The sequence below is a fragment of the Venturia canescens genome, chromosome 1, assembly GCF_019457755.1.
Source record: "Venturia canescens isolate UGA chromosome 1, ASM1945775v1, whole genome shotgun sequence".
Classification (NCBI taxonomy): domain Eukaryota; kingdom Metazoa; phylum Arthropoda; class Insecta; order Hymenoptera; family Ichneumonidae; genus Venturia; species Venturia canescens.
Window position 1 is genome coordinate 21,202,457 of NC_057421.1, and position 25,979 is coordinate 21,228,435.

General features: G+C 39.8%; 1 protein-coding gene and 1 long non-coding RNA gene across 4 annotated transcripts in view; one reads left to right on the forward strand and one right to left on the reverse strand.

Annotated features, from left to right (window-relative positions):
* Positions 1-25,979, forward strand: part of bru3 (bruno 3) — a 620,380-nt gene that overhangs the window by 137,601 nt on the left and 456,800 nt on the right. The gene's annotated exons all lie outside the window — the stretch shown is intronic.
* LOC122418886 (uncharacterized) lies at positions 11,425-15,246 on the reverse strand. 2 transcript variants are annotated; one of them, XR_006262760.1, is made up of 3 exons: positions 14,496-15,246; positions 13,792-13,914; positions 11,425-13,475 (listed from the first exon to the last, which is right to left on the reverse strand). It is a non-coding gene; the product is annotated as an uncharacterized lncRNA (long non-coding RNA). The 2 variants fall into 2 exon arrangements; XR_006262759.1 differs by having other exon boundaries at positions 13,792-15,246.

Here is a 25,979-nt window from a genome sequence, read left to right on the forward strand (position 1 = left end):
TCGCCCCAGTGATGCGGTGTTCGTGCATGATAACAGATATATCACACTATCTTTTCCTTTTCTTTCCACTTTTTTTCTCTCTTTTTCCCTCTCCCTCTCTCTCTTTTTCTCCGGTAATGGATACTCGTATTCTCTGCTCACGTACTCGCTACAGAAGAGAGGAATAGAAAGCCTGCTTCTTTCTCTCAGCGAGTAGACCTATAATAATACCTATACACAAGCATTATGCTCTATACGTAGAAGAAAAGACGGAATAAAACGCTTGCACGAGAAGCGAAAATCGGGCAGCGATCGGATAGAAAGACGAAATAATCTGTCGTCGCGTTGGATGAAGAGTCCGCACGAGCGTGTTACGATGATCGTAGAGAGCTCCGCTCTTTTCAGATGTATTTATATACGGCATGTATATAGTATGAATACAAAAACGTCAAGTAAGCCGAAAGGGTAGCAGGGCGTTTTTTACCCCGCGCTTTCTCTCTCTTCGTTCTCTTGGGTGGTAATGGCCGAGGATTTTGAATGTCGCCGGGAAACGATAAGGAACGGTAAAGGCGACCATTATCGTGCTACGTGATCTTCAGGCCGAGCGTGCTTCCCGAGCTAGACGACTACCGACGAATACGACGACGAGTATGGGCTTGGCTGCCCTTATTCTCTCGACGACATTTATATTTCATGAAATGTAGTTACGAAGTAAGTCCATGATCGAGACTTTTCGGATAATCGATTGCGTACGATTTTCACAAGATATAAATCGTGAGAAATGAGTTTGGCTATATGTTGAGATACGAATTAAACGAACGTGTTTGGCGTGAGAATCTTTCTACAAAAATATAATCGACACAGGGCCACTGGCATTTTAAATGCATCTCATTCGTATAAAGCACTCACAGAAAATTGAAAACTGTCATATGCCATCGTTCCGTTCAATCTCAACTATTAAAACTGCTCCAGTCACAATACGAACTTGGAAGGAAACAAAGAGGAAATTTAGCGCGATTACCATTTCCGTAAATACCAATATTTTCGTATCATTAATCCTGTGACTATCCCACGATTTTCCGGCAGGGTAAATCGACTCAGCAAGAACTTCTAGCACCGACGAGTTGAACGAGGAATACACAAACTACGATTTTGGCTTAGATGCTGATGTCGCTCCGGATGGCACGCCACCCACGTCGGCAGTTGTATTACTATCCCTCCCTTCGTTCACCCTCCAACTTCACCGGCATTCAAACAACTTGGACAGTTGACTCTTTATGCGCCAAGTTTTCCGGCATTTCGATTTTATGTTAATTTCAATTCACCGACGTCGAGCTGCGAAAAGGGAATGAGAAGGGGTATATAGAAGAATGTTCTTTCCGCGTGTGATGCGTCCAAAACTCGTGACTCCGTTGGAGAAGAACGACGGAGAGTGAGGAAGAGAAAAGAACATTGGAACTCGATGGCTCTCTTCCTCTTCCTCTCATTCTGATTGTGTATAAGCCTCCTCGTTGAGGCATTTCGTTCTCCATATATATATCAGTAAAAGCTCGCGAGTTCATTGCTAGAATATATATTTATATCCTTTCACATAGCCGGGCCAAGTTTATCCGCAACTACCGAATGGAAATCGACGAAATATCGTCTGCGATTGTAATTCGCCTTAAACGTTTCCTCGCCGAGCGTGACTTTCGATTCAATTTTCTTCCCGAACTTGAATCGTATATAGGAATGAGGCTCCGTTCATCTCTTTTTTCATCTTCTTTCGCCTTTTCCCCTTTGTATAATTCCATTTTTTCATGGCTTCGTGGAACATCTAATGTATAGCTCAATGTATTATTTTCAATTTCCTCTTTCACCAGATCTTCATCTATCCAGCTTATAAGAAATATCACCGTAATGCCACCAGTCGTACGATGGCAATCTCTTTTGCTGGCAAACGACCGACGTATATTTCAGACTCAAAGATTGTGACTTACTGTCTGATATATTTGAATTCAATTAAATATTTTTTTCAGCTATCTCTCTCCTCGGTTTCATTTAATATGTATTTTTTGTCACCTGTTGATCTCGCTTTACTATGAGATTTGTTATGAGGCATGTCTATAAGTATCATCAGAAGTAATCTGTTTTCTGATTTGTTTGCGGCTAGTTATTTTCATTATAAGGTTAGTAAAAGGCTTCGACAGTTTCGATAAATTATCGAAACAGTGATTGAGACGAATTGGAAATTCAATCAAATTTTATCCGCTTCTGAGTCCTAAACTCGTTCGAATTAATGACGAATTTTAACGAAAACTATGTTACCATTTCGAACAATCATCTGCAAAAAGTATACATATAAATATATTATTTTCTAGGCTTTCAATCGATTTAGGCGAGTAGCGGAATTGAACAAAACGCCAATATTCATAGACAGACAGTGATGGATTAAGCTGTCCAAGTGTAATTGATGAGTTCATCAGAATTCCCAACGCGGCACCTTTTATGGATGTCGAAGTGTTGAACATTGGGTTTTCGCATTTTTTATAACGGTTTAAAGTCATTGAGGTTTTTTCATCAGTTGTTTAATACAACTGATGAAAAGAGATGATTAAATTTGAAGGCATTTAATATTCACGCAACTGGAGAGTTCTATTCTTACTGATAGTAAAGTTTAAAAAGATGCGCGGAATGAAGAATGGCGATCGTGTGGCGCATTATTCGTAGCCATTGGCTCATTTTGGTAAAAATTTTCTCTGCTAGTGTGCGTGCTTGCAAACAGCTGTGCGCGGTAGAGTTTTCTGCACCATTTTCCGGGGAGATGTAAATGAAAAAGACAGAGTGGTTTGGGTAAAAGCAAGAAAAATAGAGGAATAGGACGAGGAGAGAGAGACGGGACCAGACCGGGTCGAAAGCGTTTCTGGTGGATCGCTGGAAGCGTGAGGTCGCACGGGAGGTCGAACCTCTCTCAGAGAGTGTACGGGAGCGTTTGAACCGAGGGTAGTAAAAGCGCGCTGCGATGGAGAGACCGAGAGAGAATCGACTGCGACCCTGAACTTGCTGCTATTATAGTCGATCGATACTAGGTTCACTGTCCTGTCCTCCCTTCTCTCTTTTCTCTTACTAGATCCTTCGTGGTACATGGTATGTATACTAATACATGTGTACGAAATCCGTACGAGCGTGTAGAGAGTTGAAAACTGAGGGTGGTGCTCACTGCCATAAAACTTCGAAGACGCGCTTTCCGCGAGGATTCCATTACGTAAGCTCGAAGGGGTTGCTCTTAGTTCGGTGTGCTAACGAAAAGTTTGACTGAGCGTAAAGAACCTTTTCCCTTTCGTTGCCGATTGAACGATGTACACTATTCAGCGTTACTTGCAGCAGTAGACGTTTTCATTTATGTCTGCTCTAGCACGTCCGCGATCTTCTTTTCGATCAACTCTTCCATATACACATACGTGAGAGTTGTTTGGATGATTAAATTTTCTCCAGATTTTAATCCAAATTCTTCAATACAGCTCGATCCTTCGAATAACTTTTTGTCGACGAACGTAAAGCTGGGATTTTTTTTACGTACTCAGTATCTGGGTATTTTATTGGGGTATGACGAAAAAAAGCAAGGGGAACGTCAGCTCGTGCTGAGAAGTCCCTGAATACCCTTTGATGAAATGGTTAGGTTTTTCACGTCTATTCTCGGGGTCTACCGTCGCACAAAGGCGAGAAATTTTGTGCCGGAATTATAGGCGTCCCCTATACATGTATATATGCATTACGAGCACTGCGACGAATCTGGCTTACATTGAAAGAGGTTGAGAAACTCTCTCCGTAAATTGAGAAAACTGGTTGGGGGAGACTTCGTGTCGAAGTCACGTTATCGTCATTATCCTCGTCAACGGGTTCCGGTCGCCCATACCATCCCACCACTCTCTGTGAAAGGAGCTGCGTTCGAAAAGTAGATATATACTTTACACGCGTATATATATGTATAGGACAATCGATGACCTGGGGTGGGCGGAGAGCTGAGGAAGCGGAGTTTTCTCCTGACGTGTATATAGCTAGGCCAGCTGCAGGTCGATCGGGAAGCTGACCTAATCAAATTTACATTGGAGTGGAAAAAAATAAAATTTACAATCCTAAAGAGGCGCATGTTAAACTCATTATCTACTACGCGTAACGATATTTGACAATTAACATGTACTACTCGAGAGCAAATCGATTCCCTTCTTCCATCAATGAGCTGCCATGGTTTATGAGCAGAGGGAAAAATGTTCCGATAAAACAAAACGAATTTCACGATAAAAAGTGACTAATCCATTTACTGAAGATGCGAATCCGAAAAACTATGCTGCCACCTCGATCCAATAACGTGATCGAAAACTGCCCTTGCAAATTTTATCAATTAAATGACAATGCGTGAGAGCGATAAATGTCACATCGAGGAAGTTCGACTGAGAGATTTTCCGAGATAGAAATTACCGAGTCAAACCCATTGTGTAAATTTTCCGTCGATGCAAATCACATCGGATCGATGAATCCCCAGTGGAAAAGCTAACTGGACACAATGAGCCAGCGAGCGCGGAAGAGCAAAAGCAAAAAGGAGAGAGAGAGAGAGAAAATGGCCATGGCTTGTCACCAAGTAACTGGGACAAAGCTTCGAAATTAATGCTACTCGATGCCGTCGCTGTCACCCCTCCGGACCACTGTTCTCTCGTCGCTCGCAATTAAAAACTGCTCACATTTAATTAAAACGTTTCGACAAGGACCACAAAATGTTTTCTGTCGCTTGTTTCATTCCTATGCTTGTATTATCCGTGTATGCGTATTAGCTCAGTCTACATTTCACTTTGACAAAAAGTAAAAAAAAAATAAAAAGTATAAAACATACCAATTTCAAAATAGTATGAAAATGACAAAAACCCTCGTTGGAGTTTTCATTTCCAATAAGATTTAAGATACCTGAAGAAATCGTGTAATGGAATTCGTATATGGTTGAAATAGAATTATTTCATTCTATACGTATCCATATCTTTTCTGTATTTGAACGTAAAAAATCTGCCTTTTCTTCTACAGTTTCTGAAAAATAAATTCAAGCGGAGCCTCAAAGGATAAATCTGATTGCAAATCGAAATGAAAGTGAAATCTCAGTAGCACATCCCTGGACGGAATATATTCAAAGATCATTGGACATAACGTTTCACTGAGCTTCGTTGAAATTCGTTCACTGAACTTTCGACTGATTACTCCTCGAGATGTCGAAGAAATTTGTTTGTTCCTTCGAGCTGTTCCTACTTCTTCGAGATATCATTCGGAACGTCGCACTTTGTTCGCTTGCCCATGGACCTCAAAACTATTAAGTCACTATAGGTTCGATTGAAAGACATATCCAGGCTCATGGGGAAGCTGATACAACATTATATAAATAATGCTCTTATGTGATTCGAAAATCTGCCAATGGATGGATGGACGAGGGTGTGATTGTGCGCGTGAAACTATCTCACAAATAAGAACTCGGCATTGTCGGAATCTCACTGAACACAGTGGACGTATTCGAAGAAAGTAATTTCGCTTTTCCTCTTTTAATAAAATTCATAATGTCGCGACTCAAATACTCGTCAATTCTGTTAATGCAACTTTTATTTTTGATTATAAATTATTATTATCGACGGACCATCGTTGATTCGTGAACATGTACGTATTCGTAGAAGCAGGACGTGAACAAAGAGGTTACAAAATGCATAAAATGATTTTTTAGAATTCAGTGTTGAATTTAAGCGGTAAATTTTGCAAAAGATTGAATTTCCTTTCTCGATAATCTCCAAGGATTCGTTTGTGTTCATCAATTAATATGAATCTACGCGGCTGAACAAACCCTTAGAGAAATATGGCCGAATATTAAAGCATTCAACTTGTATGTACAGTAATAATACTATAAGCAGACAATATAATATACAAATGTCTAGTTAAGCGGTTGACTAGTTCCACCCCTCTTGCTCTTGCGCATCGCTGTTTAACGTTGCCCGCTTGCGGTGTGCGATGTGGCTTTTCCTAGTTAAGTGTACGCCATTCGTACATCCACGAACCCACACGTATTTGTAGGAAACAAACCTCTCTCAGGAGGTAAACGCAAACAGGGCAAAACGTTTTACCGAATGTTTATGAGGCCGCGGTTGGTGCGACGAACGGTGGGGATGGAGAGTGAGATTCGGTCGTTGCGCGAGGAGCGTGTACGGGAAAACCTGAGCGACTTTTAATATTGCCTAATGTGCGTTTACACGACCTCGAGTGGTACGGCAGAGCAGAGCGGGAGGGAGAGGGGAATGAAAAAAGGGTAGAGAGATGGAAAAAGCAAAGAGGGTATAGGAAAATCAACCAACGACTCTAGAGGGTTCACGCAAAACTGGCGGTTGAACATCCACCAGAAAAGTTCGCGTTTTACTCGTTTAACTGAGTTTGGAATAGGTATTATACATATATGATGGATTCTGGAAAAGTCGTCGAGTAATTGGAACCACGCTCTTCCGCAAATCCCCCTGGGATTCATCTCTAATCGCGTCTCTTCTCTTCGCTCTACCAATTTTTTTTCTCTCCTCATTTCCTTTGCCATCATCTTCTTAGTTAGCTGTATATATGTATACGTATAACATCCTCGTTAAATTTTACCGCTCGTACTAAACGAGAAGTCTGGCAACGTAACTGCGTACATACCGTTGACTCGTCACCGACGTCTCGACGCTTATATCCAGAATCTTACAACATGGCAAACGTTATGGACAATTTATTCGGATCCTTTGTTCGGAAACAATAAACAGATGAGCTCACGTCGTGCGCTATAAGCGGATAAACGACAAATTTTCGCTTTTTCAGTGAAAAACGCAAAATTTGACGTGAAATTAATTTATCTGCTTGATATCTCGGTGGATTCATATGAATTTGAGGAAGTACGACTGTTTTCTGGAGGTCGTGAGAGGGCTTGAAATTAAATGCACGGAAGTATTCTGATTTTTGTCACATTTTTACATTTTCCATTTACATTGATTTTCATGTGTGATGATCGTGGTTAATAATTGATTCGAAAATATGAATATTTCCGAGCTAGATCCTTAACGACTTGGGAACCATGCTAAGTCTGTCGGTGCTATGCCGTTTTTACTGCCAGTTGAAACTATTTCGTGATATCATTGCCTCAACTTCTCGATGACGGATGATTGTTTGATGATCTACAATATTCATATTCTAACGACGCTGAAGTTTGCAACGTTGGAGTCCAACGAAATGAACGAAAAAAATATTTGTAATTCAGCGACTATTTATTTCACGAGTCATTGGTGTAGGTGTAGCTCAATAAAACAATTCGATCACGCGGGCAACATAGAAATTTCCTCAAATGATTAGCTTTGGGCCACCGGCACGCAAAATATCCATCCTTGGAAATTTCAAATAAGAATCTTGGATTTGACCTCACCATCGTATTTTCTTAGTTTCGATGAATTCGATGTGTCCGTAGCTTCACTAATATTTCTAAGGAACGTGGAGAATTAAAGTTATGACGATGAGAAAAATATCGCATCGGTGTGTTCGAACAAAATTGGATGAACGATAGAACGATGCTCTTTGAGCCAAGTTGAATTTATCTACGAATTTATCATGCTTGCCGGAACGGATGAGGTGGCCGGGGGAAACCATCATCGCGGTTTACAGAAAACCTCTCAACTCACTTTCATATTCTTGTTGAATGAATAATTGGTATGCCCGCGTGAGAACTTGGAGAATGTTTGCATCAGTTCCGCGTGGTTGAGCTCGCACCGGGAAGTGGCTACGGTCCGCGGTGGGTCAGACATATCGGCTTCTTTCGTTTCTGTAAACCGGAAGTAGGTTAAGACCAGCGAAAAAAAGGAGGGAACAGAGACAAGGAGGAGGAGGAGGAGGAGAGAGGAATCAGGAAAAGAGTATGAGAGGGAGAAAATTCAACATTTTGCTTCGCGTGTGTATATACAGCTCGGCGCGCTCAACGTGTGACTATAATAAATCTACCGTGGTCCAAAGTAATGCAAGAGCCGTGTAACTCGCGTCGTTCCATTCAAACGCGTCGTCTTTACAGGCGCTTCGCGGAGTGGTAATGGCCCCCGGGCTACGAGGAGAGAGAAAAAGAGTGACTCGGAGAGAGGGAGAGCAAGAGGGGTTGTGTGTATACCCACATTTCAAGCTTGCTCGTGCGCGCTCCTTGTGCCCCGACTCCATATATACGAGTGTGAAGGGCAAGAGCTCGCTGTCGACTTCTTCTTTCGTCGTTCTCGCTCAAGCCCCTCCGGATTTATGTACCATCCCTCTAACTGTACTTATCTTCTCTCTCACCTTTCTCTTTCTCGGGCGCGTTCTCTCTTTTTCTCTCTGATGTTTCTAGAGAAATATGAGTGTACTACAGAGGCCACCGCGATAACGTAGCAAACCAGAGGTATGACGTATAGAGAGTCCTGGCACATAAAACGGCGTAACCAGGAGAGTTTAATACTGGAGGCGACGCAGGCTCGGGCCCATTTCTTTGCCAAAAATCTCATATATATCTTTCGCCTTGTAATGAAAGAGAGAAAGGAAAACGTGTGTATAGCTAGTATATAGACACACACGTCTGAAAATGCGAGGAAAAAGGCCCGTCCCCGGGTATTTTATTCATAAATGAGCGGCGGAGGAATAAAGAGCGGGACGGAGACAGCAGGATAGGGTCAGTCTTCTGGTTGCTTTGTACGGGCATGTTGACCGGCACGGATTAGCCGACGCGAGCTTCCCACCCCTCTGCTGGCTCTTAAGCCCACACTCTCTCATATCCGCCGGCAATGGCCTTTCGGGTGAGAAGAAGATAATAACGCGGAGATTAATGATCCTGTGTGCACCATACACACGCTGTTGTGTTGGCGGTGGAGCTCGCTACTCTCCCATTTCACTTCAGTCAACAATGTTCTTTGCTGCTCACACTCTTTTTTTGCTCTCTTTCTCTATTCCCCTCTCTTTCTGTATCTTCCCTTCGTCCATGTGTTTTCTACACATACACCTTATCGTATCTCACTTCTTGGCATCTATTATTATTTCCGGTGATATTCTTTTATGTCTAAATCACCTGAAACGAGTAACAACTATCAATGAACTCTGTTATATTCGAGTTGCTGATGTAGTCGTTGTTTACATTCTTTCTTATATACTGGGGATCGCCTTTTGCAGTTAATAGTCTCAGATATTTACGATTTGATCTCAATTTAAAAATTATGCAATTAATGCAACAAAAAAATCGCCATCATTATTATTATGGAAAGATAAAGATTATTATTATTATTCGTAATTTTATTAGTCTCGATTCGAATATTTATGTCACGTATTCTTTTCTGTATAAATTGTATTCTAGGAAACGAGATTAATATTCATTAATTTCAATGCTGATCGAGAGATTTGCCCGATACTTTTTTTCAGTATTTCTCCTCCAGAGAACCGAGCATCGTTATCGCGATGGTAATATAATCCACGGGTTTGACGGTGGGTGGAATGAAAACCGCGTCAGGCGTGTTCCGAATTAAACGAATTTTACGAAAGTACCGTAATGAAAAATGTACCGGAATAGCGGGGGTGAGGCTTCAGGTTGGAATGGGGAAAAAGGAGAACGAGAAATTTGAGGGTGCAACCGATAATATTAATAGCGGACAAGAGTACTCAACGAGAGAAGTTCAATTGAGATTTTCCAATTCTCCTTTTTCCTCTTCAACATCAAAATACAACGACATTGTGCGCATGAAACCTTATCATCTTTAAAGAACATCTCCGAAAGCACGAAAAAATAAAATGGACATTGAAGCAAAAAATATTTGAACGAGTCATATCGATCGAGCGAATTGACGAATGAAATTCACAATGAAATATGCCACCGTAGCGTTGTATACTCGATTTAACAAGAATAATACCGTGCACGCTCTCACGAATGAACATTATACAAAATTGCAACGAATTTCAACTCTTTCTCTCTGCACGATATGAGGAAAATACTTACACCACATGAACAACAGAGGAGCACCGATGGCTCGATGGCTGGACGATCAGTGGTCCGAATTGTTCATCCCCAGTATTATATACGACTGAGAGAAATTGTGAGTTCTGGTGAAGAGGGAGGAGATATTACGTCGGCACGTGAAACGAGGCGGATACGTGCCGATACGACTGGTGCGTATAATAACGCTCGCACAAGCCACACGCTCGTTCAGGGATAAACAATTTATACATATATACACTCGCTTTACATATATATATATGTGCACACAGGCATCATCTATACAATACAAGCGAATGAGCGTAACCCACAACTCTCCCTAGTAGTGGGTTCAGGCAACACTCTCGTCTCTCGTATATATTTCAGTGTCATTTTAATTCGTACACCCTGGAATATTTTACCATCGCATTTCCATCCGCATTACAAAATACACAGATCCACATATACACGTACCCGGTGAGCTAGATGTAATCTCGTCGATATTTTGTGTCGCGTTCGCGGTTCTACCTTCCATTTTAATTATTTTCATCCCGGAGAGCAGAGATATGCAACGATGTGACCACGAGAGAAATGTTTTGGGCGCATGTCACTTTACGTAAATCTGTGGATCCGATGACACAGCAAAAAAGCAAATAAAAAAGAATTTATCAGCCGAAGGAATTACAAATAATCCGAGAGAGTTTGAAAAATTCCTGTTTTCTCTTCTGTTTTTCATGAGTTTTACGTTAGTGAAAAAATAGCTACCCGGAACGACTGGGTTTTTCGCAGTTCCTTTTCACCCTAGTAGAAATAGGATGAAACAATGCTTTAGAAAAGAATAAAAGTGGACAACGATGTGAGAAGGTCGCTCAAGAATATGGATTTTAAGAAACTGAAAATCAGTTAAATGAAGTTAAAATAATGGGATTGTCTCATAAAGACCCGCGAAAAAACTCCAGGAAGAATATCAGAAATAATAATCAACGAGAAGAAAGCAGGAAAGCTGAACGATGAAAATACAAATCGTTCTGACTCCAAGGCACTTCCAAAGATGTCCAGACTCGAGAATTAGGTAATCCTAGACGGAGAGACAAAGGGACAGCGAGAGAGAAAGGTAACGGAGACAAACAAACGTGCCTAGAGAAATGTTGACATAATTTAGATCTCTGACGTCCCCCGTCGAATTTCAAATCTCCGGGAAAGTGAGAAATTTTTTTGTGTTCAACTTTCACTGAGTGCTTTGAATTGGCACATGTTTTTCCAGACCAAATTATTTTTCCGAAAGCTTTTATGCTACATTTATTACCCGGACATGTACTCCATTACATGGATTTGGCTACGAATACTAACGAAAAATGTAGCAAGGTGTTTGAGGAAGAAAAATGAATCCAGTTGGTGGAATAGAGAAAAAAGTTCTTGATACCAAATGACACCGACGATCTTGCATAATATCCACGTTCAGACAATACAATTTTTCAATAATTTTATTTACAAACGCTGATACAAAAAATATTAAGACACTTTGCAATAAAATCCATTTCTCATAGATCGTAAGTGTTTTTCTCAAAAAAAGTTGGCGCGTGCTTAAAACCACATGATAGAAGTGAAAACTTCATCATGTGGTTTTCTTTCCAAACGTCAGGACAATCATCATCTAATTCAAACAACTCCTGCATAGTTTTTCTCATACGCTGACGTTCAATGGGCTATACTGTTGGAATATATACGACAATGACTGAAGTTTTTGACATGGGCTCTCGTAGTAAGTACCACGCAGCTTGTGATTTCGGTATCATTTGTACCTTCACACCAATATTTTTAGTTATATCGATAATATCGAATTCCGGATTTTCATTCATGGTTTCGATTATTTTTCTTTGCAAGTGACTTACTTCTTTCCTGGTTTTATTAATATATTCGACTATACAAGTTTCCTAAGTGTTTAAACTTTTTTCCTAAGTGTTTAAACGCAACGGTGAGGGAATCCCTTGTTCTTATTCTCATTATTTTCATAGTTAAATATAATAAGTGATGAGGCGTTACTCCACGTCTATCTGACCGTCTTAATTCACTAGTTGTTATCATAAAAGGAGTAACAGTAAATCCTTCTCGAAACTGCCGACATTGACCCAGATAAATGGAGGGAAAAGATAATTCTTCAGCGTGTTCCTCAAATAATAAACTTACAGGTAAATTATTTTCTCCAGAAGCTATTCTTGACTACAGGTCGTCATTCCACATTAATGTTTGCTGCTGCGCTGACAAACTCTCTTCAATTCGAGTATCTTCAAGGTCAATGCTATCATTTGCTTCCTTATTTTCATTGGGATCATCGAGTGAAAGTTCCTGTTTGATATCAAAGAACTGCTCATCTATGCTTATATTATATGTTAAATAAAGTGGAGTATTCACCAAGTATTGTAGCCACTCCTCAATAGTGCATTTATCAATGAGACTGTGTAATAAGCTTGATTTGTGAATCTTTTTTCGTTTGATGTGTACGTAAATACAATGATCATCATTGATATTTCTCGGTAACTTGTTCATCGTCGTATTGACTTCCACGAGAACATTAATAACTTGTCCATAAATCCCGTATTGGCCATAAACATGACGAAGTCTCCTGATTTGCGTAAAGGAAATTCGAGGAGAAATCAATCTTTCGGACACTAAATCCAATGGACAATTCCGCAAATTATCAGGAATTTTAGGATACTCAAAACCGTTATATACAGCCACTTTGGGTATAGATTTTTTCTTGATGCTAGTTCGACAAGTAGAACAAACTGCGGTGGAATTCTGATCAACATTTGGAAGAAATGTTCGTACGAACTCCACACCATCATCAATTAAATTCTTCAAGTCGCCTTTAAACCATAATCTATCGCAAATTTTGCAAGCGTAACCAAATTTATTCTGAATAAACTGTTTATGAAATTGTATATGGGCACTGCTGTGACTTGCATTGGTATTGTAAGTCGCGGATGATCTGTTGAATTGTACATTGAGAGTAGGGCACACTTGATCTTCTAGTGATACTAAATTATCATCTACGTGCACTGGTTGATTTTCTTCTTTTATTGTTGACAAAAGATTTTCTCCAATGCAGTTAAAATTTTTCGAATCATCGCGCACAACAAGAGGAATACTAATATTTGTGGATGTTCTGGCAATCTCAGAATCGTGAATCGTAGTTTGTTGATTTCTCAACACAAGCCATGTATTTTCATGCGAAGGTCCAGAAAATTATGAATCGTGAACCACATGATGACCAGCGTTTAGAACATTAAGACGTTTCTTCTCACGATACTTTTTCGAACGTTCCTTTGCCATTGCTTTCTTCCGTTCGGCATAATTTTCTTTAACTTGTTTGTTTTGTATTTGTTCAGTATCGAAGAATTCAGTTTCTGAGATTCGGTGCGCTTCTTTTCACGTTATTTCTTCACACGCGCTTTAGACAATTGTCTTTTTTTTTCAATTTGTCATGGATTTGATTTTCCTCATTCATCTTGTTTAACAGAAAATAATTAAATACTTATATATTCGTATATAATGAGCAATTACTATGAGACAAGTATGCAGTATTATATTGCTTTAAATTTTTTTTTCATAAAAATATTCAATAAAAATAAAAGTAAAATATTATTGCTTTAAATTTATCGAAACACTATGGAGTCAGAAAGTCAGAAAATCGAAAAAGAATACTTCATTTCGTATTTCTTTTATTATTTTTAAGATAAATTATAAAAATATCAATATTGGTTTATGTAGTTTCTGAAATTTCTGAATTCTCCACATAGTATTTATAAAATGTTAAAACATACCGCGCGTGTTGTCGATACGTTGCCAAATGCGAAAAAAAATCGACAACGCATATGCAATGCTCTATTCTCTACGTCTCTGCTTTGTGAGGTCCTTTGTTTGTCACAACTAAATTCGTGCGTACACTGTTGAAAAAACATTTTTGACTACAGTAATTTAAATTATTTACTTCGTATTTATTAAAGACAGAGCGATTTTCGTTTGCATTATATAAAAATTTTGTTGCGTCCAGTAAGTCGTTTTTTTAGTAGCCATTAATTAGTCGTTATAACCTAGATCTTCGAAACTATTACCGTTATTTAAATTAAATTTGAAATTTCTACAAATGGTTAATCGATCATTTTCATCTGGATTACGAGCATACAAATGAACGCTCTGAAGCGCGTAAATCGTGGCAACACTGTACGAGGATAGCTGTCTGAGGCGAGCGCAGCGTCCTACAGTATAGTGATAAACACGGCTTGTCTGTCTTGCGACAGCACGGCCATGTTGCGAACCTTGAAATTTCTTCCACTTAGATTCTCATACGATTTTTATTACAACAATATTTTTCTCAAAAACAAAACGGTAGCTCATATGTTTTTTTTTTTTTTTCAATACGCAGTGTATGACTCCAAGATCGAATGAGTAAGAGAGAGGCATTGATAGACATATACTGATTAGTTTCAATGTTATCCATATCATTTAAAAAAATGCTAGAGCTTACCCGAGCGTGAAATATTTTCACTACTGGTAAAACACAGCCGTAAAACGCAACACGATTCTGTCTTGTGATCTTAACCACACTATATCTTATGATGATAAATAATGCCTCATACACACACAACGAATTTTGTTACATTTTCACGCGTATAATATTAAATAATGCATTAAGGTAGGAGTCGCGCGACAATCGATATTAGACGAACTCGTGATTTTTAAATTATATAATTTTTACGTGATAAACTTTCATATGGCTAAAGGATTTAATAGGTTACCGAAGATTATATCAAGAAATTTACGTTCAAAAATAGAAATATAACACGGCATCTTATGAGAAACCCATCCCGCCAACACTATGATTGCAGAATTCATTTTCTTATCGATTAAATATAGTTTATGTTAAAATTGCTCCTCATAGATTATATTATAAAGATTCCTATGTGACCATAAAAATATAGGGCCATTGACTCATTCGAAGAGAATTTTTAAAATAATCTCCATGAAAACTCAGAAAATGACAGGAGATCGACTACCATGAAGTGGCTCGATATACTTGGCAACGTTAAGAATGTATACATATATGTATACTTTTCGTCATAGCTGGCGAGTTTGGAGGCAGGATATCTTTCGACTGTCAGGTCGAGAAGAGAACCGATATATATATATGTATATATTGAAAACCCAAGTCAAATAAGCAATCATAAGATATTTCTAATCATAAATTATTAAATATGATCTTGTATAAATTTATAAAAAAGGCACGCCAAGTATTAAAAGGTCGCAACCGTAGTTTTAAATGATTTTCTATTTTTGCATTGTCAATAAAAAAATATGAAAAAATATGAGATCTATTGTAACATATACAGTGAATGAATTATGTTTCCTGTAGGAATTCAGAATTTTGGAAATAAAAAAAAATGAGACTTTTATTACTTGGCGTCGAGCCGCTACCGCGTCTCTTGATACGAATACAGTTTAAATTGCCCTAAGATTTATTCAATACAGAAAACCTTTCTTAAAACCTATTTTATTTTGACGATTAATAAATAGTCATTTGACCATAGAGTCGCGCGACTCTTACCTTAAATAGAACTTATTCGCATGGCACATACTGTGTTTACATTGATACTGAATGCGACTGAGGCGTCATGCTCTCTCATGTAACGGTCGCCGAGCGAGTATAGCGATGATGCGTTGGCTATATTTCTCTCGCTCCCCTAGTCGACTCGAGCCGACTTTACCCGAACGAGCGTTACATAGCCGAACGTGACGGCTCGTCTCATTCGATACCCACGAAATGAAGTGCTCAGCGCGCCCGAAGAGGTTTTCACTTAAAAAAAACGTACGTGTTTGCTAACGATACATTCATTGTACAGGAACAGTTTATCGAATGATAGTGGAACGACGTGGAAAGAACGATTCAATGCAATGTATTAATCGAAAGCGACGTGATGTTACCAAGTGATTGGAATCTCATCCTTAAGCAAGTTCTCGCTCGAGCAAACTTGCCGATGATCGAAACTCGAAATCACCGAATGCATGTCATTTAGACAATTTTGATAATTTCACTCGAGCAACGAATTCAGGACGATATTTTTCTACCTCAATTTAAATATACTTATATATTTATAGCACACATTGTATGGCGTCAAAATGCTGCCGCATCTCCAGATATATTCTCTATAGATCGATGAATGCTTCCCCATATTCGGTCGGGACGTACGCGTGGGAGTAGAATTTGAATATCGATGCTCATGATTCTGTAGAGTTGTCGGTTCCACTCCGCAACCACTCTTCGCTTCCTCGGGAATCGTCTCGGACGCTTTAAACGTTACGAGGGACGTCGCCCCTTCGAGGATAACTCGAGAGTCCCCCGTTGAATACGTATATAATTCCGCGAGAACCCATCCGTTCAACGTCATAACCGTAATTTGTCGTGGTACGTGCTCCGCCGGTACAGCACCCAAAGCACATATACGATCGTATATTGCTCAACTATAAATCTATATATACCAAATACTCATATATCTGTTTAGATGTGTGCAGGAGGATGAATGGATTCAGGACATTCAGGTGTAACATTGTATCTTTTTATTTATTTTAAATGGTGAATTGACATATTATTAAACACGATTGTTCGGCATCTCGTGGTCGAACTATAACATTCCTTCCCTCCCACTCATCTCATTACACGTCATACTCGTCTTACACTCATACTTTCATTCACAGACGCAAGACCATTTTCATGGCTCTAGTCACAATGTAGATTATATTATAGGAAAATGGGTGGCTTATCTTAATAATTGTCAAAAGATCCCTCGTTGGCTCTTTCCTATGTTCCGGGGCTTCCTCACAGCTCTCAGATTAGCGATGTGTTTTTTGGGAGCCAGGCAAGTTCGCCGATTATGCAGTACGCCTGGCGGAATGTTGGTCGATGATTGTAGACGAGCGATATTGGAGGTGATGGTCCGTCGACGGCCCCGGAACGAAAGAGAGCGAATTCCAGCGATAATTTGCGAGGACCGCCGATCAGGAGTAATAGATCATGCGCAAGCGATTATTTTGACAATTATAGAGAGGGATCTCCGAACGCGCGAAACTATTACATTTTAAAATGTATCATTTGCGAAACGGCTCGTTACATGATCCCCCTTTTTTGAGGGATTGAGTCGTAGATACACACTCATACCGCAAAAACACACTCATGAAATTCGCACACATACCAAATAAATCAAAATAATTACCAGAAAACTTGTACATTGAAACTGAGGATTTCAGCCTCCTGAAAATATGGTGTGAATGGCAGCGCTTGAAATATTTTGGAACGATTTGACCGCGGCGATTTTATTCTGACCGGGCTGGTGATACTTTCTTATATTCTTCCGATTATAAATACCTTTTATTGTTTTATCGTCATCAAGAAACGATAGCTCAAACGCATTGACACCAATTGCTTTGGTTATTTTGTAAGGCCCTTCATAAATATGAAAGAATTTATGTGTGACCCTATCGTTAGCATTGGAGAGGTGGGGTACGAATAAAAGAACAAGATCACCAACGTTCAATTGTACCTTGCTACATGATTTTTGTTGTTTTCTTCTACGCTGAAAATGTTTAAGAAGACGCTCATTCGCTAATATCTGTATATTCTGATGGCTCTCACTATCGTTTTTCGGAAATTTAATGACTCTACGAATCTCATTTTCTGGCAATTTCCCGTGGAAAAGTTCGTATGGAGTAAAGCCTGTGCTCTGATGAGTCGTAACATTCAAAATATCTTCAATTTCAGAAATGTATTTCGCCCATCGTGTATGTCGATCCGCGCACAGAGTACGAAAAAGTCTACCCAGCTCTCGCATAATGCGTTCAGAGGGATTGGATTGTGGATGGCGTATCGATGAAAATATTGCCGTTATGCCCATTTTCTCAAGACGTAATTTCCACGATCGTGAGGTAAATTGGGTACCATGATCGGACAATATTTTCATCGGTTTGCACACACGATACACGTAATCATCAAGTATCTTTTTCAATATGACTTCTGTGGTAGCCCTTTTGATGGGGTAGAGCGCAACGAACTTTGAAAATACATCCAAAACTACAAAAATGTACTGTACCCCCCCTATGGATTTCGGGAGAGGCCCATAAAAATCAACGGCTACAAGATCTCCTGGTTTTTTCGAACCGACCATTTGAAACTCCCCTTCCATACTATATGACAAATGCTTAACCCTTTGGCATAGATCACAAGAGAGTATATATTTTTTAGTATCACGACTCAAACCTTTCCAATAATAAAACTGTTGCATATATTTCACGGTTTTGAATACTCCAACATGAGCCAGCTTTTCGTGCGTCGATTTCACTATTAGCGATCGCAGCCGTTCAGGTATAACGATACACCAACAAGCGGACAAAGTATTTTTATGAAACCATACTCCATTATACGGCTGAATGCATTCGGGGTTAGATCGCTGCATTTTAACGATATTGCGCTGTAATTCTTCGTCCTCGGTTTGCAGTTTTCCTAAATCCTTCAGATATTTTCGAAGCGTGGGATCCAACTCCAAACTACAAACAATGCTCAGGGCACTCAGCTCATCGTTAACAAAGGATTGGTGCAATGGAGAATAGGAACTAAAAGCCGCGATAATGATTTGGTCAACCCCTTCTTCGTGGAATTTACTATCAGGGTTTCGACTAAAAAAATCAGCTACATAGTTGTCACGACCTTTGCAATGCGAAACGCTGAACTCGTATTCCTGCAACAGGAGACTCCACCTACACAATCTGGCGGTTTGAAATTGAGTCGTGTTGAGAAAGGTTAAGCATTTATGGTCCGTAATAATCTCAAACTTACGCCCCAACAAGTAAATCCGAAATTTATTAACGGCATATATTATTGCCAATAATTCTTTCTCCGTTGTCGTGTAATTGATTTCCGCGGAGTTAAGGCATCGGCTCACTAATGATATGATACGATGATCTCCCTGATCGTCAAATTGATAGAGGATTCCACTGATTCCAGTATCAGATGCGTCCGTTTGTACGTTAAAGTTGCGATTTGGAATAATGTGGTTAAGTTGAATAACATCAATAAACTTATTCTTAAGCTCAACAAATGAATGTTCATGCTTCTCTGTCCATTCCCATGCTGTATCTTTTTTGAGTAGCATTCGAAATGGTTCTAAAAAGTCCGCGTATCGAGCGACAAATTGCCGATAATAATTGCATACTCCAAAAAATTGTTGGAGTTGCAATTTATTACTCGGTCTACTGAATTCGCGAATAACGCGCAACTTATCAGGATCCGGGGTGATTCCCGACGGAGAGAGAATAAATCCTAAGAACGGCACACTCGTTCTGCAGAACTGGGCTTTGCTGAGCCTGAGAGTAAAATTGTTTTCTAGTAATACATGAAACAATACTTTCAAGTGTTCCAAATGTTGATCGAAGCTACTAGACGCGATCAGCAGATCATCGACATAACATGTAAGGAAGTCGGCATACTTGTCACCAAGAGCCATGCTCAACGCTCGTATGAAGCCGCTCCCCGCCGTTTTTATGCCAAAAGGTATTCTGCAAAATTGGTACACGGTTCCCTCATGTATAAACGCCGTGTATTGTCGCGAACTCTTTTCTAATGGGATTTGCCAGTACCCATGTGTTAAATCCACTGTAGATAACATTTGAGTACCGTGAAACTTCTGCATCAGCTCATTTATAAGGGGAGGGGCTTCATTGTCGCCATGTATTGCATCATTCAAGAATCGAGCATCTAAGCACAACCTGACGCGCCCGTCCTTCTTTTTTACGATCCGAAGGGGGTTGCAGTATTCACTATTCGATCGTTCGATTACCCCGGTTTTAAGCATTTCTTTAATTTCTAAACTAACAGCATCCCGAAAAGCCATAGGTACCGGATAAGAGCGTCTCACAAATGGTTTTTCCTTTATCAAATCTATACGGTGCTCGTATATTTTCGCGCAACCCGGCTTATCAGAGAAAAGTGGCTTATACGATTTAAGTAATTTTATCAGCTTGTTAGTTTGCTCAGCTGTCAAAAACTCGAGATTGTGTTCAAGTACACGAAGATCCTTATGAAAAGCGTCCTCGTATACCTCACTTTCACACCATGAATTCAAATTTGACAGGACGATGTCGTTCTGTTCCCGATCATGTACATCTTCATAATAATTCGTGCCGTTATTGTCTTTTTCTAAATCGTGATTATAGCATGACATTTTATCCATATCACCGCGTTCTCTTTGCAAATTTTTACCGATCAGTTCCTCGAACACTCCTCTTATTTTTTGACTAACGCTATCACTATTGGTCTCAATACTGTCAAGTATTTCACCCCTTTTTTGACTAGTCGTTCCGTCAGATATATTTTCATCATTGGTCAATTGAGCAATCTCTGCAATATTTTCCTCCCTAATAGGCAAAATATTAATGTATGTAATATTGTTCATCGTAATAGACTCAACCTTCTCCGTGCGCTCTTGATCGAACGAGACTGAGTCAAAGTTGAGACACGTGCCATTTACAATAATAGACAGTGCGTCGTAGTTTATTATGGCTCTATTTTTAGAGAGCCAGTCATTGCCTAAAATTATTTCAGATGATAAGAATGGAATTACTAGAAAAGCATGTTCAAATTTATTATTATCAATTTCAAATTCAACAAATATTTGGCGTTTTATCGCCGTCGTTTTTCTACCGATTGCGGGCGTCACATACATATTACTGACAGGAAGTTCTTCGATCTTATATTTTTCTTGTAACTTTTTGTATAACCCCTCTGAGATGCACGTAATCTGGCTTCCAGTGTCCACTAATGCATTGATAAATTCTGAAACTATGATAATGGCTATTTGAGGGGATTTTATAACGCGCTTGGCCCTACTGAGCTTCTTGTCAGACTCCAGGTTGCCTTCTGCGTCATATGAAAGGTCCTCGATGAAGTCATAAAACTGTTGGCACGATCTTGGACCACTTTGTATCGTGCCAATTAATGGTTTAAAGAATTTGATGAATCACAATGGTTTACTGGGGTGCCGCTATTCAGCTGCGTGTTCGAGATATTGGGTGGGGGAATTCGAGTATCCGGTAGTACGTGTCCTACACCATACGGTGAATAGCATATTGGAAATCCTACATTGGGATACCCTAGCATTGGATAGCTTGGAAAACCTGTGAATCCGCCGCTATTTGTAGGGATTTGTGTATTCAAATTTTGATGCCTATTGTTTCTATTAGACTGTGGCTTCGATTGAGTTTGTGCGACATCGATGCTGTTGATCTTATTTGCCTTGTTCTGATGATACGACCCATTGTTATTATTATTATGATTCTGATTTTTCGTCTTATCCGTTTCGTACTCACTACGCGTTCCATCCAGTTGTGCTAAGGCTTGACTGACCAAGTTATTATTATTATAATCTACAGTTGCTAACGACGATCGAATTCGAAAAGGAAGCTGTTGGATCACTGTATAGTTAACTTCATAATCAGATAATTTGGGCCTAAAATATTTGGCTTCTTTTATTTGTCCATAGTAGTACGCTTGGAAATTGCCATCTTGAGATTTGTATTTCCGAGAAAGCCATAAACTTTTAAAACGAACGCGAATAGGAATTGAGTAAAACTCATTTTCGAACGCCGTCTTAAATTCCTCAACATTAGAAATATGATCCTTTGAGATTTCGTACCAGATTTTGACACGACCCTCCAGCATGTTTTCTATAACCAGCATTTGGTGTCGTTCAGCTATGTTTTTACATTTTAAATATCTCTCAATTTGTTCTAAGAATTCGATAGGATTGCTATCTTCGCTAAATTTTGGGAGTTTAACGTCAATATTTAAGTATTGTAATTGTCTCACCAGTCCGTTCGTTATTAAATTATTATCATGGATATCCCCCTGGCTCCTCTGTGCATTTTGATTATCTTCATTCGTTTCTTCTCGTTGAGCAAGGGAATTCGACGTTTGCAAACGGCGTTGTTCAAAATTTGCACGCTCCTCATCAAATTTTCGCTGTGCTGTTCTCAAACGCTCCCATTCCACACGTATATTTTCGCTTATAACTGGGTCAATCATTTCCGCAGATTCTTCACTCGATCTGTCAATAGAAACATTTGAATTACAATTCTGATTATTTGTAGCACTCGCACCTTTCGATGTACTAGATGACTTATTCATGTTGACTTTCGTCATAATTCTCCGAGCGTTTAATTTTGCTTGTAAGGTTTTCTTAATTCTCGGCTCGCTCGGCAATGATACGGTATTAAATTTGTAAGCACTCGACCGTGTCACGCGTACGTCGTCTTGCGACATGTAAATATAGCCGGCAAAACAAATTCAAATAATGTATAACTGAGCTTTATCTCACTGAGTCTTTCGGTTCATGCCTGTCTGTTGGGCGCCATTGTAACATTGTATCTTTTTATTTATTTTAAATGGTGAATTGACATATTATTAAACACGATTGTTCGGCATCTCGTGGTCGAACTATAACATTCCTTCCCTCCCACTCATCTCATTACACGTCATACTCGTCTTACACTCATACTTTCATTCACAGACGCAAGACCATTTTCATGGCTCTAGTCACAATGTAGATTATATTATAGGAAAATGGGTGGCTTATCTTAATAATTGTCAAAAGATCCCTCGTTGGCTCTTTCCTATGTTCCGGGGCTTCCTCACAGCTCTCAGATTAGCGATGTGTTTTTTGGGAGCCAGGCAAGTTCGCCGATTATGCAGTACGCCTGGCGGAATGTTGGTCGATGATTGTAGACGAGCGATATTGGAGGTGATGGTCCGTCGACGGCCCCGGAACGAAAGAGAGCGAATTCCAGCGATAATTTGCGAGGACCGCCGATCAGGAGTAATAGATCATGCGCAAGCGATTATTTTGACAATTATAGAGAGGGATCTCCGAACGCGCGAAACTATTACATTTTAAAATGTATCATTTGCGAAACGGCTCGTTACACAGGAGAAGAAAGATAGCTGGAGCGGAAGGAGAACTCTCGTTTTCATATAGTTACGTTTTTCATATGAAATAAACGAAGCTCTTTTTTTGGCTCACTCTTCACTACTGAAACGTTTCGATATTCGGGAGATGGTCGATTTGCCAAATATCAGAACTTAGTATTTTTTAGACCCTCTTCTCTCACGTAGGAGAGGTGCGCCAGTGTGCTTCGTGGACGGACCGGTGGATTTTGCTAAGAGCGGGTAAAAGGCATGGAGTGCTCGAAAACGATCTGTCGTGACGACGCCAGGCGAAGTGCAATGGCCTCGGGAGTGCGTCACCGTACTTTTTTTGTATAGGGATGGACGTTTTGTCTTTGTCAACATCTGACCGGGCAGAGTGTAATGCTTTCATGGTTGACGTGCTAAACCTTATATAAACGAGACGTAATGATGTATTATTACTTTTATTTTAGTACAATTTTAGTAGGAATAAGGAGAAGCAGAAAAGAAAGGTTGGGAGCCTTATAAGCGTACGGTGGCGCTTCGCTGACGCGATAGCGCTCCATCCGTCGCCCTCTGACGGATTCCCGTGAAACGAGAAATTGTGCCAGGGGATAAGGCTATCCCGTTACACTGAATGAATAATCTTACAAATTTATTATTTCGATCACTGATTAATGAAGTGCAAAATATAATTGTGATTATTTGGTCTATTATTGCCCTTTGTTTATTGTTCGAGATTCAAGCTTTGTCAGTCCCAATTTTGAGTAAATACTTTTTTTTCACGTAGAACGTCTTCGAATTTCTGCTGCTTCACGTCCCTTACCAAACTGCTGACGTAGTTCCACAGTTTTTAATGAAACTTATGCAAGTTCCTTTGTTCCCCGGAACACCATAGATAGTCCAGAGAGAAAGAGATAGAAGGAGCGAGCAGGAGTTAGAAGATGCAAACGGACGGAGTAATTGCGGCCTAACTTTCGCGTGGTACGAAATGAGCCAACGGCCACGAGCTCAAGTATAGATATACATGCAGCTGAAGAAAAGTAACAGTAGGAGAATGGCGTGTGTGGAAGCGTGTGCAACGAAAGCCAGAAGCACATCTTGTCATAACGAGGTGGGGAAAGCGGTTTGGTATAATGCCTTGTAACCTAGGGCACCCTTTGGTGTGTTTGTGGTGGAACGTACACCTGCACAAAAACGTCCCAGTACAATGCACTGCTATATACCGAAGAAAAATACATCCTATAAACTCACATGTATAGATGCACATATTTAGTTTGGTATATACAAGGTGACCAATGCAAGACCTTCCTATTCATATGAGCAGCAATTTTCCAAAAATTTGTTGATTCCCAGGAAAAGGAAGAAATTCTATTATTTACTTGTCAGTAATGATTATGTCCTGAGCAATACCCAATCAACGATTTTCTTTGCGCTAGGATGATGTGAATATTCGTCAAGTGGCGCAACCGTCTTCCTTCACCTCCCGTTCGAGACCAAATTTCTAAAAATAGTTAATTTCCAGCGATGGACAAGTTTAATTACTGATCAAGATTCAAGGAGGAATAGATCAAAAAATACAGGCGCGCGCTTTGTGACTCGGCGATAAAGTCGACTGACACTTTTCGAGTTATGAACGATCTGCACCATATTTTATATTGCACTCATATCTGCAAGGATAGTCGTGCAGGGCAAGGGTATCTTTGTGTGGGAGGGATGATCGCAGCTAAGAGCCTTGGCAGGCAACTGTTCGCTCACACCATACTGTCTATTAAGTTGATGCAATGTGCCTACGTGCGGATTTGATTGAAGATTGCACCTATTTATTTCAGTGTAGTCACGTCATTCAGATATTTTATTACATATGCATTTGAAAGTCTGCAAGCTCCAAATGAACACTATAACTATTGTCCAAGAATTTTAGCACCAAAATGAGCAAAGGATCGTTTTCGAGATATTTGCAAAAATTCGTTTCCTGAACTATACGAATGTGTACGATTCTAGTGGATAAGAATCTATAGTTTTGCAAGCCAAGCTTGCAAGGTCGACGCATTATACACGTTCGAATTCGTCATAATGCTTCGATCGCGTGTTCCACAATACTTTTCGATTCATCAGTATTTATACTGTATCTCCAGATGACTTTGTGAAGTGAAACGAAACGAAACTTAAGATTTCTTATAAAAACAATACCATAACATTTCAACGAGTGTGCATATTATTGCGTATGTCTTCGCGTACATATGGAGCTTACTGTAGAAAACGAAATGGCATACTCTGCATAAATTGACGTACTAAATCGGCTGTATTACGATCTTTTGTTTCCTAGCATTTTACACATATACCTTTATGTATATTTGCACCTTCGCAATGGTACGATATCTTTATCTCTTTCGTAAGAAGAGGTGAGCAGTAACTTTATCGAGTAAATTGCCGTGTAGCGTACGGATAGCGTGTACCTCTCGTAAGATGTTCTGCAAAAAAGAAAGTTTTGCACATGTTTGTGCATACGAATACCTTAGCAAAGTGTGCGTACGAATGCACGTATAAGATGAGACGAAGTTCATGGCACCCTTTTTGGTTCGATTCTGTCAGTTTCGTTCGTTCTCTCACACTTTACGGATGAGAGAGCGTACTCTCACCGCGAAAAGATTTCAACCCTCTGAATCTCCTACTCTCTGTACCACAAGTTTTTTCGAACCTGAGATATCGCCTTCCTCAAATTTACATCTACGCACAGAATGAATGCGTGAAAAGCGTGAGGGGCGAGGGAGAGAGAGAGAGAGAGAGAGAGAGAGAGAAAGTTTATGAAAAAACACACAACCATCAACCTACAGAGATTTATGCGATGAACGCGATAGATCTTCGAGGTGAAGCTTTTGACAAGCAAGAACTCGCAAAGTCTCTGAATTCATTTGCGCCCGCGCCTCTCTTCCTTGTCGTTGCACATTGCGCTTTGGAGTACGACTTCCTACGGATTTTTCGCTGCGGTGACTTTTTGTGGAC